The following is a 17,440-nucleotide window of genomic DNA, read 5'->3' as shown; positions in this document are numbered from 1 at the left end:
GGCAGCAAAATATTACATAAAAAAGGGGAATACTGAATGGCTGGCAAGTCGACTTTGACTAGACCTGCCAACCAATCAGCACCCTCTACTCATGCAGTATAAGTTGCCATTCTCTTTGAGATTTGGTGTTTTTGCAATTCTGAGGAGTATGAGTTGTCTAGCTTCAACAGTATATCCCCTTTTCTCAAAAATGTTCGAGAGTAAGGTTTATTTCGAAGCTGTTTCCAAATGAAGACCACACACCTATCTCAGTGAACCCTCCCCCCTGCCAACCCCCAGCAGTGATACTGAGAAACACAGAGTCAGGTTTGAGGAACGACGAATATCACCTGAATTGAATTAATGCACGGTTCTGGAAAAACATCTTCTCCCTCTTCAATTCCTCGATTTGTCCGTTCAACTGCACTATCAATGGTGGGCTCTTACCGTCTGTCCAAAGGGCCATCACTGCAATGCTCCTTTTCTTCTTTGGCTGTGAATTAACAGCAGGTTATAAGATTTCTCAATAAATATTGCTTCATTTGAAACCAGAGATGTAGTTCTCCTGTTATTTATTTTATGTGGACGACTTGCCAAACCTCAATGATTTCGCCAAAGCCACAAAACGTTTTCCTTTGATCCTGCCTTCGACACACATGAAAACACTTCAGTGACTGCAAATGTTATTTCATTCAATGTGGAGTACATCTGGCTTTAACCAGCTGAGGTTGGTTAGATCAGGACTCCAATGGTGCCAGCTAGCACCCATTGGTTCGAAGAAAGAAAGAAACTAATCCAATCCCCCAGAATTTAAACATCGCCTTTCTAAATGCTCAAATTGAAGGATTGTCAGGACAACAGTACATTTGATGCAACACTAACTTTAAAGTGAGTGACAGAAAATTCTCAGAATGCTTTTGCTCAAACAGTAGCCCTTCTGGTGATACTGGCACCTGTAAATTTCAGGTTGCTGTTCCAGAATATAGTTTTAGAGTCTGATATTTTAGGAAAACCACTCAATAAATAGGACAAAGTGTTTCTGCAAATCATCTTGAATGAGTAGCTTACAAGTATCAAGTTGGGTCACTGGAACGAGGTTGGCCAGGAGATCCCTGATTGGAACGGTTAACCTGGGACAATCAGGGAGCCCTAGCTGACTGATAATACACAGGACTCTTAGGGATCCTCCTCACTATAGGGACTGGCTCTGTGAGAGCTGATCAGCATTCACATACTGTGCACATGTAAACAAAAGACAGCTTGGTAACGGGGTACCAGACTCCGTGGAGTTATTTCAGGTAGCAATCAGCTTTACAATTGGTGTTATTCTGCTCTGCACCCTCTCCAGCATTATCACATCGTTGCTATAATGTGAATTCCAGAACAACACACAAGTGGAGTTTTGCAACCCACATTATGGGAGGGATATTATTTCACTGGGACAGGGTACAGAGGAGATTTACCTGGATGTTGCCTGGGCTGGAGAGTTTCAGTTATGAAGAGAGATTGGACAGACTGGGGATGTTTTCGTGAAAGAGGAGATTGAGGAAGAACATGATTGAAATGTATAACATTATAAGAGGCATCAATAGGGTAAACATGAATAGACGTTTTCCCTTGCTGAATGTTTCAATGACCAAGGAGCATACATTTCTAGTAGGGGTCAGGAGGTTTACAGGAAAAATGCTTTCACCTCGAGGGTGGTGGGGCTATGGACACACTAAGAGTAGTAGGGTGTTTCTGACCAGCACAGACTTGATGAGTTAAAGGCCTTTTTCTGTGCTGTAACCTGTATGGCTCTGTCTGTCTCAAACATTCAACATAGAATTTTAGGAAGAGACCTTACAGGGCTGTACAAGCTAATTACACAGAAAATGGTCATTCAATCATTTATTATACAGAGGGAATAGAAATTAGGGAGCAGGCTTTAACTATCAACTAGCAGCTTTCGGACAGTTATCAGGAGTTATCTTCCATTCAAACCCTGGTAAACATTTAAAATGGGCTTTGAGGCAGAGCAGAAACCTAAGAAGCATAGGAAAAAAAAAAGACTTGATCCTAGTGCCTATGTTGGATGTGAAGATACATCACACCTGGAAATGAGCAACATCGCACTGGACTGCATTCCCTACTCCACAAACTGGAAGGTCTCACCTCCTCTCTGCTGGTGTAGTTAGCTGTGAAATTAAACTCTTTCTTCTGATGCTTTAGCCAAAACAAGGCAGACTTGAGTTTCTCTTTACTTTCCACAAGGATTTTGTTCTTAATGGGAAGGTTCCAAAGGGAGACGACCTCACTGTGGCTCCTGAACAAACTGTCAGTAACGTGTCCAAAAGTTGATGCCTGAAAAAAGTATGTATAACACTGTGAGAAAGTTCACCCTTTTAACCATTACTATTATTACAGCTCCTTTTAATTGTCCTCTGGCCCATCATCTGTTTTGAGATTGAAATCAAATGTATTACAAAAAGGAAATATAATATCCAGATGAAAAAAAATGAGGATGTGTAGTTAAATGATATAAGTTATAGAGAATCTTATAATTTATGATTTCTGATCAGAATCAATTGTTCTTTATTTCCAATCATCCCATTTGTTGAAACAGCTGCAACAATACCAAAAATTCACTCCCACATCTCGAGCATTCATCTCTACTGACTTAACAGTTTCACTATCTAAATTTGCATTTCATTTCAGACTGATCTGAACTGAAGCAGATTGTAATTCAGATAAATCGTTCACTCAGAGTTAAAGTTCCAGACGCAGCAGCTTTTCAACATGCTGTGTTGAAGATGGAAAAGTTCTTGGTGAATAAAGGCTGTCTGAAGTTTAGAAGTGTCCACCGTTTCTTCCATAAGCAAGGTATTTGAATCTCTCTGCTGTTGCAAAAATGATTCCAGGAGTTGAAAGCTGTCTATCACACCCCCAGATACAAAACCAACCATTTTTGTTGGGGGGAGGGAAACAAGGGCAGGTTACAAATACAATTGGTTCATGTTCACAAAATAGCAGCTGCTTCCAGTTATAGAATCATACAGCACAGGAAACACCCTCGGTCCAACCAGTCCATGCCAACCATAATCCCAGACTAAACTAGTCCCACCTGCCTACACTTGGCCCTTATCTCTCCAAACATTTCTTATTCATGAACTTATCCAAGTGTCTTTTGAACGTTGTAACTGCACCCGTATTCACCACTTTCTCCGGAAGTTTCTTCCACATATGAATCACTGTGTTTAAAAAAAAAGGCCCCTCGTGTCTGTTTTAAATCTTTCTCCTCTCACCTATGGGTGGCACAGTGGCTCAGTGGTTAGCACTGCTGCCTCACAGTGCCAAGAAGCTGGGCTCGATTCCAGCCTCATGTGGCTGGTTTCCCTCCCCCCCGACCCCGGGTCCATCTATGTGCGGATTAGGTGGATTGGCCATGATTTGCTCCCCCATCTATTATGATCATGGTTGATCATCCAACTCAATAGCCCATGTCTTTTATCCTCACATATTTTTTGATCCCTTTAGCCCATTGCGGCAAGGGATGTGGAGGCCAGGTGGAAATAGCTTCGGGAAATCCAGGGTTACAGGGATGGGTTCTGGGTGGGCTGCTCTTTGACGGGTCAGTGTGGGCTAAATCACCTGCCCCACACTGTGGGGATTATATTCTAGATTGGTAGTTTTAGGGCGGCATGGTGGCTCAATGGTTAGCACTGCTGCCTCATAGCGCCAGGGACCCAGGTTCAATTCCCCCCTCAGGTGACTGTCTGTGTGAAGTTTGCATGTTCTCCCCGTATCTGTGAGAGTTTCCTCCAGATGCTGCGGTTTCCTCCCACAATCCAAAGATGTGCATGTTAGGTGAATTGGCCATGCTAAATTGCGTATAGTGTTAGGTGCATTAGTCAGGGGGAATGGGTCTGGGTGGGTTACTCTTCGGAGGGTCTATGTGGGCCGAAGGGCTTGTTTCCACACTGTAAGAAATCTAATCTAATCATTCACACGGGAGGTTCTGGTGAGGGGGCAGGGAAGCTGAAGAACCTAAATGAGTCCCAGGAAGAAGAAAACATTGCTGAGCTTATAGCAGGACTTTATTAGCAGTGCCTAACCCTGTCACTTTGAGGCAGCTCCACCATTTTTTATGATTGTGGTTTATCATCCAACTCAATAGCTCATGCCTCTTTTCTCAGATATGTTTTGATCCCTTTAGCCCCAAGTACAATATCCAACTACAGCAGCACGGTGGCTCAGTGGTTAGTACTGCTGCCTCACAGCACCAGGGAGCCGGGTAAGATTTCACTCTTGGACAACTAACTGTGCGAAGTTTGAACATTCTGTGTTTGTGCGGGTTTCGTCCGGGTGCTCTGGTTTCCTCCCACAGTCCAAAGATGTGCAGGTTATGTGGATTGGCCATGATAAATTGCCTAAAGTTTCTAGGGGTATGCAGGCTAGGTAGGTTAGCCATGGGAAATGTGGGGTTCCAGAGAAAGGGTAGGGAGGTGGTTTGTGTGTGATGCTCTTCGGAGGGTCTGTGTGGGCTGAATGACTTGCTCCCTCACTTTTTTTTTTAGGGATTCCATGAACTCCTCCTTGAAGTCATACAATGTTTTAGCCTCCACTACTTTCTGCGGCAGAGAATTCCAAAGGTACATCACTGTCTGGATGAAGATCTTTCTCCTCATCCTCAGTCGTAAACAGCCTACGACATTTACTATCATAGAGTAATATAGCATGGAAACAGGCCTTCAGCCCAAATGGGTCCATGCTGACCATGGTGCTCATTCAGCTAGTTCCAACTGGCTGCATTTGGTTCATATCCCTCTAAACCCTTCCCATCCTTGTACAATCCAAACTTTTTAAAAATATCTTTAGACTGTGACGTCTGGATTTGGAATTCCTCAGTTACCAGAACATCCTTCCTACATTGACCCGATGAAGTTACAACTTTACAGGTTTCTGAGATCAACTCTCATTCTTCTGAATCCAATGAATATAATCCTAACCAATTCAACCTCTCCTCGTACACAAGTCCTGCCACCCTCCCTTCTCCTTTTTACAAAAGCAGGAATTTTTAAATAGGATTCCCAAACACTTTGGGGGATCCCCAATTTAAATGTAGCGCTGATTAATCCCAATGTTTTGTGGAGATCCCAGTATTGGACAGAATAAATGAGGCAGGTAGTGTATATGTGGAGTGCTACCCATGTGCTCCCTGTATGTCAGTCTTCAATCTTTACCTAGTCATCATAGGATTGAGGGTGGGAACAGTTGATATTGAGGCCACATTTTGCAATAAAACCTTCTGAAGTTCCATTAAACAGTGCAGTGGTTATGTGTGATAAACCAAAACTGCATCTGATTGGAGATGACGCGGTTTGAACTAACAGGACATAACTCTGGATGGATAATTAGCCAAATACAGAGTCCTTACCAATCAGTAACAATGTGGGTTAGCTTGGATCCCTCTTTCTGCTGAATACTTGGAATTTATCCCTGTGCCTCAGTTTGTGCCAACTGCATTCAACTTCCTTTTAATAACTGAGGTTGATTCTGTTGAATTTTATTCTGCACTACTAACTCCCAAGCTAAAGTTCTTAATATTAGAGAATATCAATTGTTCCAGTACAGAAAGAGGCCATTCATCCCATCGTGTCCGCACTGACTTTGAGCTCCTGATTTTTCCTGACCCTGTAATCGTTCATTGCCCTCTTGAATACCTCAAATGAACCCACCTCCACCATATCCACAGACAGTGCATTCCAGGCCCTAACTACTCACTGGGTCAAATGTTCTCAGCTCAGATTTGATTCTTCTGAAAAATACTTTGAAACTGTGCCGTCTGAATCTTGATCAACTTACAAATGGGAACAATTTCTCCCTAACCACTCCATCCAGAAACCTCCTAATTTTGAAAACCTCTATTAAACATTATTTTAGCTTTCTATGTCAGGAAAACACTCCCAACGTTTTCAATCATTCCTCACACTGAAATGTCTCAGACTTGGAGTCACACTCCTGTATCTTTTTTATATTCTCTTCAATGCATTCACTTATAAATTCTCCAAAGATCTTTATGTTAACATTGTAACTTTTACCTTAATATCATCAATTAAGACTAAAGTGTAATATAGGATTACAATCAGATTATATTATGAATGATTCGTAATACTTAAAGAAATGGATGATTATTTAGAATTAACCAGGTGAAAATTAAAAATGAAATTCAGCAGAGGCAATTTTTCCAACTTCTATGTTGGAGTCATACAAAATTTTAGTTAATCCACAATTAGAGTATTGCGTGCAGTTCTAGTCACCACACTATAGGTAGAATGTATCTTTACTGGAGAGCGTGGGTAGGAGATTCACCAGGATGTTGTCTGGGGTAGAGCACCTTAGCTATGAAGAGAGATAGGCTCAGGTTGTTTTCTTTGGAGCAGAGAAGGTTTAGGAGGGACCTAATGGAGATGTATAAGATTAGGAGGGGCATGGCCAAAATTAATAGAAAGCAGCTGTTTCTCTTAGGTGAAAAGTCAATGAAAAGGAGAAACACTTCAGGTGAAGACAGAAGATTGAGAGAGGAGTAGAGGAAAATTGTTTCACGCAGAGGATGATAAGGGTCTGGAATACTCTATCTGGGATGGTAATCTTACAACCTGTTTATAGCCCTTGGATGAGCATTTGAAAATCATAACATGTGCTGGAAAAAGGGACTTGTTTCGATATAACCTACTTTTGGCAGTACAGACCTGATGGCCTAAAGGGCCTCTTTCATATTGTGGCATCGGCAATCATTCACTAATAACTATGATTATCCATCGAAAAATTTCTATTTCACTGCTCATGGATTCCGTAGGTCCTTGTATGGCCAATGAGCCCAATCCTAGAGCCCCACCTCCAACCACACCTCTGGAGGAATGGAATTTAAATTACTTATGTACTTACATACAGTGTGGAAACAGGCCCTTTGGCCCAACAAGTCCACACTGACCCTCTGAAGAGCAACCCACCCAGACCCATTCCCCTACATTTACCCCTTCACCTAACACTACGGGCAATTTAGCATGGCCAATTCACCTGATCTGCACATTTTTGGACTGTTGGAGGAAACTGGAGCACCCGGAGGAAACCCACACAGACACTAGGAGAACGTGCAAACTCTACACAGACAGTTGCCTGAGGTGGGAATTGAACCCATGTCTCTGGCGCTATGAAACAGCAGTGCTAACCACTGTGCCACCTTTGGGCAATACATGCTGGCCTAGTCAGTAATATCCACATATCCATCTATCCACTGGATGCAATAGATGCGACATCAAGCTCAGATGGGATTTCCTCACCCATATCTTAATTTAGCCACTTTCCGGGCAACTTAAATGGGTTACCAAATGCTGTATGTTATCCATGGAATCAGACCTTCAGCAAATGTCACTTCAAGGAGAGCAGAGGAGAAAATTAAAGTGAGGGATAAAGAATTGATCTCCATGCCTTAACAGATGGAAGAAATGCCTATGTATGGAAATTGGGAGGGAGTTGGTTGATAATGGAAAACAAAAACATTAGGTTACAAAATTGCTGAGATTTAGAAACAAAGAATAAAATGAGGCTGGGTGTGATGAGGCCCTTCTCAACCCACAGTATAACACCCGGATAAAACTCCTCAGGGCAACTGGAATCTTCTCTGCCGGTTTAGGAGCACAACAAAAGCTCACTCCATTGCCCAGGATTGTATTCTTAATGATTGAGATATCACTGAGACAAACAAGGAAGGACATGGCGAGGGATTAGGAAATTCTAGACCACAGCATTTCTAATTACTGAGGGAATTTGATGGGACATCCTCTAAGATGTCCCTGAAGAGACTGGCTCTCGGAGTCTGAGGGAGCCATTCCAATCCCAATTAACCGTGCAAGAAATTCTGGAGTTAATTGACTAATACCTGGACTGACTTCACGTGCAGTGGCTGCAGAACAGGAGAACACTCCATGTTTCTCTTGGCAATGAGTGCTTGGGGCAGGTCTGATAGGCAGCAAGTGGTTACATGGGAGAAGGGGGAGGGTGGCAGCCTTCTGGAGGAGGTTTATGGGGAATGGGCTGAAAACACACACATGTAAAATAGTTCACAGCAGCTAGCCACACTAATGCCTGTATCCCACTCCTGCGTTGTCAACAATGAATGAATTGGCTCCTTGGCCTTTAGATTACTGGTATTCCATTCTCCAGCGCCTTTTCTGTATTTGCTGTCCGGTATTCCCAAACAATTGCAACCTTTCGTACAGGAAGTTCCTCCAAGTCAGTTTCTCTGAAGGAGGGTCTCCCACACATTGACATCTATGTTGCAGTTCTTGAGAGAAGCCTTCAGGGAGACTTTGAAACACTTCCTTTATCCTTCTCTTGGTCAAATGACTTCTTCAAGCTGGGTGAGGATGATTTGCTTTCGCAGTCAGAACTCCTAGCCTCATTCCTGATGAAGGGCTTTTGCCCGAAACATTGACTTTCTTGCTCCTCAGATGCTGCCTGACCTGCTGTGCTTTTGCAGCACCACACTCTCAACTCTAATCTCCAGCATCTGCAGTCCTCACTTACCCTCAGCACATGTCCAGTCCAACAAAGTTGGTTTCACATGATCATGGCCTCATTGCTGGGGCTGTTAGGTGCTTCAAGGACATGGATATTAGTGCACCTGTCCTCCCAGCTGATGCGGAGAATCCATCTCAAACAGCATTGATGGGACTGCTCAATGGTCTTGAGGTGGCATCTACATACAGTCAAAGTTTTGGAGCCATATAGAAACTTCAGAATGCTCACTGCCTTATACACAAGGATCTTGGTATTAGCATGGATATCATGGTCATTGAAGATTCATCCTTCAGTGTCCAAAGATGGTGTTCACATATTGGATGACATGTTCAATTGACATCAGCCTTAGATTTGAGGTAGCTTCCTCAGGGCAACGTTCCACATTTGGTAGATGTCACCGATGATCTTAATGGAGGGATGAACTGCAATTTGACAGGATCAGATTGGTAAAGGCACTCTTCAGTACTGATTGATTCTATGATTATCCCCCTCCTGTTAGCTCCTAAGACCATTCAGCCACCGTTCTCTGGCTGTGGGTTTGACAGGACAAGTTGCTGTCAATCAAACAGCAAAAGAAACAGCACCTTCTACAGGTGTATCCGAGACCTGTGTCAACAAGACAAGCAACCCCATTAGCTCCTAAATCAGATAGAAGAATTCTTAATGAGCATCACAAGAAGTGTAATTCAACGTCAAAACAAATAGAGAAAATGAAACAAGAAAGGGGAAAGCAGATAGAATTAAGGGAAAGAGACAGATTTAAGAGAGACAGAAAGAAGAGTTGTTTTTGTAGGAATGAGGTTCCACACTCGTAAATGATCATTTTCAGTGCTTGAGAGATTATTTGACACAGATTCCAAGTTACTATGTCATTAACCTGCAATGGAATATGCACGTTCTAACTCTGTCTGTTGTAATAAATGTATAGATGCAAGTGAGGTAAACCAATCTTATATTACTTAGTGTATTTGAAATGGTGAATTAATGGCAGAGCTGTCATTATTATTCAGTGTCTGGAGGAGTACAGCACTTCCTCAATCACCTGAAAACAACAAATGCTGCAGGTCTCAGTGGCTAAGACAGCATCTGTGGAGAAGAGAGCAAGCTTACATTTAAGTAACTCTTCATAGAGCTGAAGCAAAGCGTGGAGGGGTCAGCATTTATGTTGTTGTTTGGGAGGGATGGGGTGGGGTCTAGAGTGTTGCTACACCCCACCATATCCACAATCCAGCCTCTCCTCCCACTGTAGCATAAAAGCTGCGCCCCCCCCACCACCCCAACACTTCACTTCAGCTCTGACGAAGAGTCATCTAGACTCCAAATGTTAGCTTGCTCTCTCTCCATGGATGCTGCCTGACCTGCTGTGACCTCCAGCATTTGTTATTTTCAGTACAGATCCCAGCATCTGCAGTAACTTACTCCTTCCTCAATTACGTGTTTAGGTGCATATGTGACTGGATGGATGTTGCGGTGTGATTTCCACCTTAAGTTCACTTCACTGATATTCCTATTGTAAAGTCTAGTCCATTACATTGATAGATATAAGGAATAGGAGATCCCACTTTGCCAAATTAGTTCAATATGATACTTACCACCAGGGTGATCAATTGGGGAATCAAGGATTTCAGGGAAATGCAGGCATGTGGATGTGAGGAGTGCCCAGATCAGCCATGATCACACTGAGTGGGGGAGCATGCTAAAGGGGCTGAACAGCTACTCCTATTCCTATTTCTTATGAGTCTTATCCTAAAGTACTTCTTGCACCAATTTCTTTATCGGGCTCCAAGACCTGTACATTCCATTTTGATTTCTAACAGGAACCCAAATGGTTAGTGAGAAGTTCAGTGCATTTCTCCTGATATAGAATTAACCAGTCCTTGAGTCTTATGGTTTAGTTTAACATTTCGAAAATACAGGTAGCTCTCCTATAACATGGTAGTTGCGTTCCCGTGTGATACTGTGTTATAGAAAGTCATGCAACATAAAAAATGGGGCTTATGGATAGAGGGCAAACCACCAAAAATATTAGTAAAGATCAAAAGAAAATTAGTTAGCTAAACACAAATGATAGCACAATTTAAAGTAAATCATTAAAATATATGATTTAATGAAATAATACAGTAAGTTAACACTTTAACACTAAAATCACTGACTACAGCACTGTACCTTTCACAAAGCTGTTCACCAGAAAGCGCGTGAACTGACTGACCACGTGATGCCAACACGGAATTCCAGTCCTTCTCAAGATTCTTCCCTGGTTTGAAATAAAGTTTCTTCTAAACATAAACTACACCTCCCAGTTTCAAGCGAAGTTTCAAGGCTTGCAGAGCTGATTGCATTCCTGGTTTAGCTGAACACTGAATTTCCATTTTGCAGTCAGAGGATCTTGAGGCTGGGTTTTGCTGCTCAGCTAGTGCCAGGGATGAAATCATGCAGCAGTGAACAGGAGTTCACTTTATATAAAAAAAATTCATAATTCGCCAATTGTGTTTAATAAATGCATGTTTTGGAGAACTATCTGTATGGTAAAACGGTGACACAATGGTAATTTCACTGGTCTATTAACCCAGGTGCCCTGGCTGATGTTTTGTGGATATGAATTTACTGTTCCAGTTGGTGGAATTTAATTAAATCAATTAAGTGATAATGTTGATCAATCAATTGAATTCTCCATTAAAAACATTACGGGGGTTACCATTGACCAGAAACAGAGATGGACTAGGCATATGAAAACAATGGCTACAAGAGCAGGCCAGAGGCTAGGAATCTTGTGGCAAGTAACTCACGTCCAGACTCCCCAAAGCCTGTCCACCATCTACAAGTCACAAGTCAGAAGTGTGGTGGAATACTCCTCACTTGCCTGTATGAGCACAGCTCCAACAACACTCAAGAAGCTTGACACCATCCAGGTCAAAACAGCCCGCTTGATTGGCATTACATCCACAAGTATTCACTCTATCCACCACCACTCAGTAGCAGCAGCCTGTTCTGCAGAAATTCATCATATAGACAGCACTTTCCAAACTAACGATCACCACCATCGAGAAGGACAAGGGCAGCAGATACACGGGAACATCAGCACTTGCAATTCCCCTCCAAGCCACTCATCATCCTGACTTACAAATACATCACCATTTCTTCAGTGGCACTGGGTCAAAATCCAGAAATTCCCTCCCTAAGGGCATTGTGGGTCTGAGCACGTGGATGGCAGTGGTTCAACATGGCAGCTCACCACCACCTTCTGAAGGACAGCCAGGAATAGATAATAAATGTTGGCCCAGTCAACGATGCCTACATTCCATCAGCAAATTTTAAAAAGTGCTGGCCTTGCTAGCAATGCCTAGAATCCCACAAATGAAGTACAAATAAAATGGTTCGGAAAGAAGGACCAGTACATTTACAGTACAATACATGAATTGCGAAGGCAGAGTGCAGCCTTTAAAGAGAAGGGAAAGTAGACCATTACTAACCTTTAAGTAAGTGGTGCTGGGTGTGTGAATATGGATCCTTCCTTCCATTTTATTGCCTTTGTTTTTATAGTAGGTGGAGATGACTAAATTCTTCACGGATACAGCTTTTGCTGCTGTTATTTCCACACTTGCTTGGTAAGCACGAATGTGAGGTTGATTCAGTTTATGCAAAGTATGAAGGTAGAGCCAAGGCGTATCTAGCTTCAACGAACCTGGTCAGAAATTAGGAAACAAAGTTTTACAAATGGCTGCTAACAACAATTCAACAGGCAGAATTTAACAAGTACACTTGTTCACTTTTTCTCTGAACAGTTTAAATACCACCCCAGATCTACAGCCCCAAGTCCTTTTCTGTACATCCCTCTTTCCCAGCTCCCCGTCTTGCTGCATTGTGCACATCTCTAGTTCCCAGTTATTTTGCCTCTGTTTTTTAGGTCTCTCCTCCTGCTGACCCACAAGTCTTTCCAAGACTTTATTAAGAAACATGGACCTGTTGCCTGGAGACTGGGAGGCCATGTCTGGGTTTGGAGTTACAGTAAACACATTCCAGTGAAGTCAATATGATGCAACACTGTAGATAAAGTTAAGCCCTCACACTTCAAGGGGAGGTTGGCCTTCTTGTATGTGATTTGGGTCTGGTATAAATAGTGGATTGTGGGGATGTGAAGCATAAACCTATCTGCATCTGACCACTTCAGCGTCTGTACTTTCACCGAATCCCTACAGTGTGGCCCGTCAATTCTGCGAGTAAAAAATGAGGTCTGCAGATGCTGGAGATCACAGCTGCAAATGTGTTGCTGGTTAAAGCACAGCAGGTTAGGCAGCATCTCAGGAATAGAGAATTCGACGTTTCGAGCATAAGCCCTTCATCAGGAATAAGAGAGAGAGAGCCAAGCAGGCTAAGATAAAAGATAGGGAGGAGGGACTAGGGGGAGGGGCGATGGAGGTGGGATAGGTGGAAGGAGGTCAAGGTGAGGGTGATAGGCCGGAGTGGGGTGGGGGCGGAGAGGTCAGGAAGAGGATTGCACGTTAGGAGGGCGGTGCTGAGTTGAGGGAACCGACTGAGACAAGGTGGGGGGAGGGGAAATGAGGAAGCTGGAGAAATCTGAATTCATACCTTGTGGTTGGAGGGTTCCCAGGCGGAAGATGAGGCGCTCCTCCTCCAGCCGTCGTGTAGTTGTGTTCTGCCGGTGGAGGAGTCCAAGGACCTGCATGTCCTCGGTGGAGTGGGAGGGGGAGTTAAAGTGTTGAGCCACGGGGTGATTGGGTTGGTTGGTTCGGGCGGCCCAGAGGTGTTCTCTGAAGCGTTCCGCAAGTAAGCGGCCTGTCTCACCAATATAGAGGAGGCCACATCGGGTGCAGCGGATGCAATAGATGATGTGTGTGGAGGTACAGGTGAACTTGTGGCGGATATGGAAGGGTCCCTTGAGGCCTTGGAGGGAAGTGAGTGTGGAGGTGTGGGCGCAAGTTTTACATTTCCTGCGGTTGCAGGGGAAGGTGCCGGGGGTGGAGGTTGGGTTGGTGGGGGGTGTGGATCTGACAAGGGAGTCACGAAGGGAGTGGTCCTTGCGGAACGCTGATAGGGGAGGGGAGGGAAATATATCCTTGGTGGTGGGGTCCGTTTGGAGGTGGCGGAAATGGCGGCGGATGATACGTTGTATGCGCAGGTTGGTGGGGTGGTAGGTGAGAACCAGTGGGGTTCTGTCTTGGTGGCGGTTGGAGGAGCGGGGCTCAAGGGCGGAGGAGCGGGAAGTGGAGGAGATGCGGTGGAGGGCATCGTCGATCACGTCTGGGGGGAATCTGCGGTCCTTGAAGAAGGAGGCCATCTGGGCTGTGCGGTGTTGGAATTGGTCCTCCTGGGAGCAGATGCGGCGGAGACGAAGGAATTGGGAATATGGGATGGCGTTTTTACAGGGGGCAGGGTGGGAGGAGGTGTAGTCCAGGTAGCTGTGGGAGTCAGTCGGTCTGCACCAACCCTCCGAAGAGCATCCCACCCAATCCCTGTATCCCTGCATTAATATTGGCTAATCTACCCAGCCTGAACATCTCGGGACACTGAGGCAATTTAGTCTGGCCAATCCACCTAACCAGCACATCTTTGGACTGCGGGTGGAAAACAGAGCAAACCGACGCAGACACGGGGAGAAAGTGCAAACTCCACACAGACAGTTGCCCAAGGGTAGAATCAAATCTGGGTCCCTGGCACTGTGAGGGAGCAGTGCTAACCACTGAGCCACGCTTTGCTCCCAGATTGAGCAATGTTCACTCTAAATTCTTGACCCTGTTCGTGGCATGGTATGGTCCTTTTAAAATTGCCCCAGGTACCCACATGCTGGGACACATTCTTGTGCATGGTCAGTTTGTCCTCTGAGTTGCAGTATGGTGATAATGAAGGCTGCAAAATAAGCTTTTTGATATTACATGCTGGTCAGCGCCTCATGTACAAGAAAATCTATAACATTTAGGACTACACAGGATATATGGCACAAAAACAGGCCGTTCAGCCCAACCAGTCCTTGTTGATGTTTATGCTACACTTGTGTCTTCTTCTGAATGGATCATTGTCACTCTCTATCCCCTTCTCCTTCACAGCCAGTTGTCTAGTTTCCCTTTCAATATCTTTACACTCCTTCCTTCAATCATTCCTTGAGGTAGTAGGTTCCAGAAAACCCAATCTTTAGGTGACAAGTTTCTCCTGAATTCCTTGTGCAATTTCTGGATTACTAATACCTAATATTGTTGATCTCTAAATTCCACAAAAGGAAGCTTTCCTTTTGTTTCCACTCTGTCAAAACCTTCCATAATTTTCAAGACTCCTTTTTGGTCGTCCCCTCAATCTTGTCTTCTCTAGGAAGAGGAGATCCAATTTGCCAATCCATTCTGGAAGTGACTCCATACCCACACATTTCTGGTATCATCCTTACATCTTCTGTGGTTTTGACTTCTTTCACTTTTCCACAGTGCGCTCACAGAATGAATTCAAGATGGAACCGTTCCAAACTGAGTAATACTGAGAAAAGGAATGATTGCAAGTGGTTGATGAAATATTACTCCAGTGCTGTAAGTCAGGTAACTTCCACAGCATTTTCCAATTTTCTTGTTACTATTCTTGTAGTAAATTCTGCTCTGGATGGAAAGTGAAACAAAGCCTGTGTCTTGGACTAACGTGAAATGAAGAGCATAATTCATAGTCTCCATTCTCAGGTTTCACCAGTGAAGGTGGGCATATTTCACCCACTTCTCCAGTTTCATCATATTTTCCCCCTGTTAACGTCCCTTCTATGAGACTAATAGTGGGAAATCAACCTGTTCGTAACTCCCCGTCCAAATCAGATATTATAACACCAAAATTAAGGCACAGAATGAGAACTTTTGACCCATTCAGTCTTTTGTAGAGAATCCGAAAACCAAAATGTATCAATATTTGCATCACTTGGACTAAAAACAAGAACTAAAAGAAAACAAAATCTAAAATAAACTGAATAAAATTCTGATTAAGTTGAAGGACAACATGCCAATAAAATGCATTGTTGCTAGGTCTTCCTACCTTCCCATTTCTTTAGGTTAGGTTTTGATGTATCCTTCCATTGAATTCCTGCCTGGAATGGGGTCTTGTCATTGTACACCACTTTAGCATGTGTGTTGCTCTCAGTGTAGCCCTCCAGTGAATGGGAATGCTGCAGTTGGGTCTTGTAGTTTATTTGCTTCTCTGGAATTTGCAAGGTGAACTGGATAATGGTAAATTAGTTTGAAACTATTGAATTACCACTTAAAGAACTAGAGACATTGACACTTTAAAATCAATTCATTATTCCGTAACCAGTTGAAAGGACTAACATCAATCTTAACAAACTCACTTGTTTATACAGAATTTGCTTTTAAGAAAAGAGACAGATTGTCCAAAATGCAAGATCGTCAGGACACACATTGCAAGAATATCAAATTACAAAAGGTACAACAATTTATTGGTCAGAGTATTGAGGACAGGAGTTGGGAGGTCATGTTGCGGCTGTACAGGACATTGGTGAGGCCACTTTTGGAATAATGCCTGCAATTCTGTCTCCTTCCTATCGAAGGATGTTGTGAAACTTGAAAGGTTTCAGAAAAAATTCACAAGGATGTTGCCAGGGTTGGAGGATTTGAGCTTTAGGGAGAGGTTGAATAGACTAGGGCTGTTTTCACTGCAGCATCGGAGGCTGAGGGGTGACCTTACAGAGGTTTACAAAATCATGAGGGGCATGGATATAGCAAATAGGCAAAGTCTTTTACCTGGGGTGGGGGGCAGTCCAGAAATAGAGGGCATAGGTTTAGGGTGAGGGGGGAAAGATATAAAAGAGATCTGGGGGGCAACATTTTCGCGCAGAGGTGGTACATATATGTAATGAGCTGCCACAGGGTGTGGTGGAGGCTGGTACAATCGCAACAGTTAAAAGGCATCTGGATGGGGATATGAACAGGAAAGGTTTGGAGGGATATGGGTCAAGTGCTGGCAGGTGGGGCTAGATTAGGTTGGGATATCTGGTTGGCATGGATGAGTTGGACTGAAGGGTCTGTTTCCGTGCTGTACATCTCCATGACTTCTATGACACTTACTATACTGCATAATAAGAGGGCCCTGACTGGTTGGTAAGCAGACTAAGATTGGTAGGGGTGTTGCCATGGGGAACACAGGAGGCATCAATAAATAGCCAAGCTTTTGTTTAAATTCAAATTAGGCAAGTTGACTCTGTTAGGTCCAGGTACCGCCATGGGTATGCATGCTGTCCCTCCAAGAGAGCTGGTTTTTCTTCTTTGTGAAGAATCTTTCTCTTTTCTTATTTCTGACGATAATCTTAAATTGATTAACTCTGTCGTTTACTCGCCTCATCAATACAGGGACTCACAACCCTCCAACATTCCATGGCTTCATAACTGGGGGGGGGGGGGAAACGGGACACAATGCAGATTTTTTTCCCCTTATCTCAGACCTAAATGTTTGGCCCCTTATCCTGAGAGTGTGTCTTTAGGTTGTTGGATTTCCCCCGCATCAGAAACAACATCCATCCTGTCAAACTCCTTCTGGGGCTTTTACAGCTCTCAAAATTGTCCCTCATTCTTCTAAACTCCAGAGAACATAGGTCCAAGTTACATCAGGAAAGATAGCTAGGTGAGGTTATAATTCATTTCTCAAGTCACACTTTAATTAACTCACCTCCTGTCTCCTCAATGCGTGTCCACCCTCTATAAGGCAGTAATGGAATATTTCCCACTTGTCTGAGTCAATGTAGTTGCAACAACACAAGATACTTACTTGCAGGGCCAAGCAGCCCACTTAATTGGCACCACATCCACAAGCATCCACTCGTTCCACCACCAACGCTCAGAAGCAGCAACGTATACCGTCTACACAATACCTTTAGAAATTAACTAACTCTCCTTTGAAATCAGTG

This window comes from Hemiscyllium ocellatum, chromosome 20 (assembly GCF_020745735.1).
Source record: "Hemiscyllium ocellatum isolate sHemOce1 chromosome 20, sHemOce1.pat.X.cur, whole genome shotgun sequence".
NCBI lineage: Eukaryota > Metazoa > Chordata > Chondrichthyes > Orectolobiformes > Hemiscylliidae > Hemiscyllium > Hemiscyllium ocellatum.
This window is presented reverse-complemented; position numbering follows the sequence as displayed.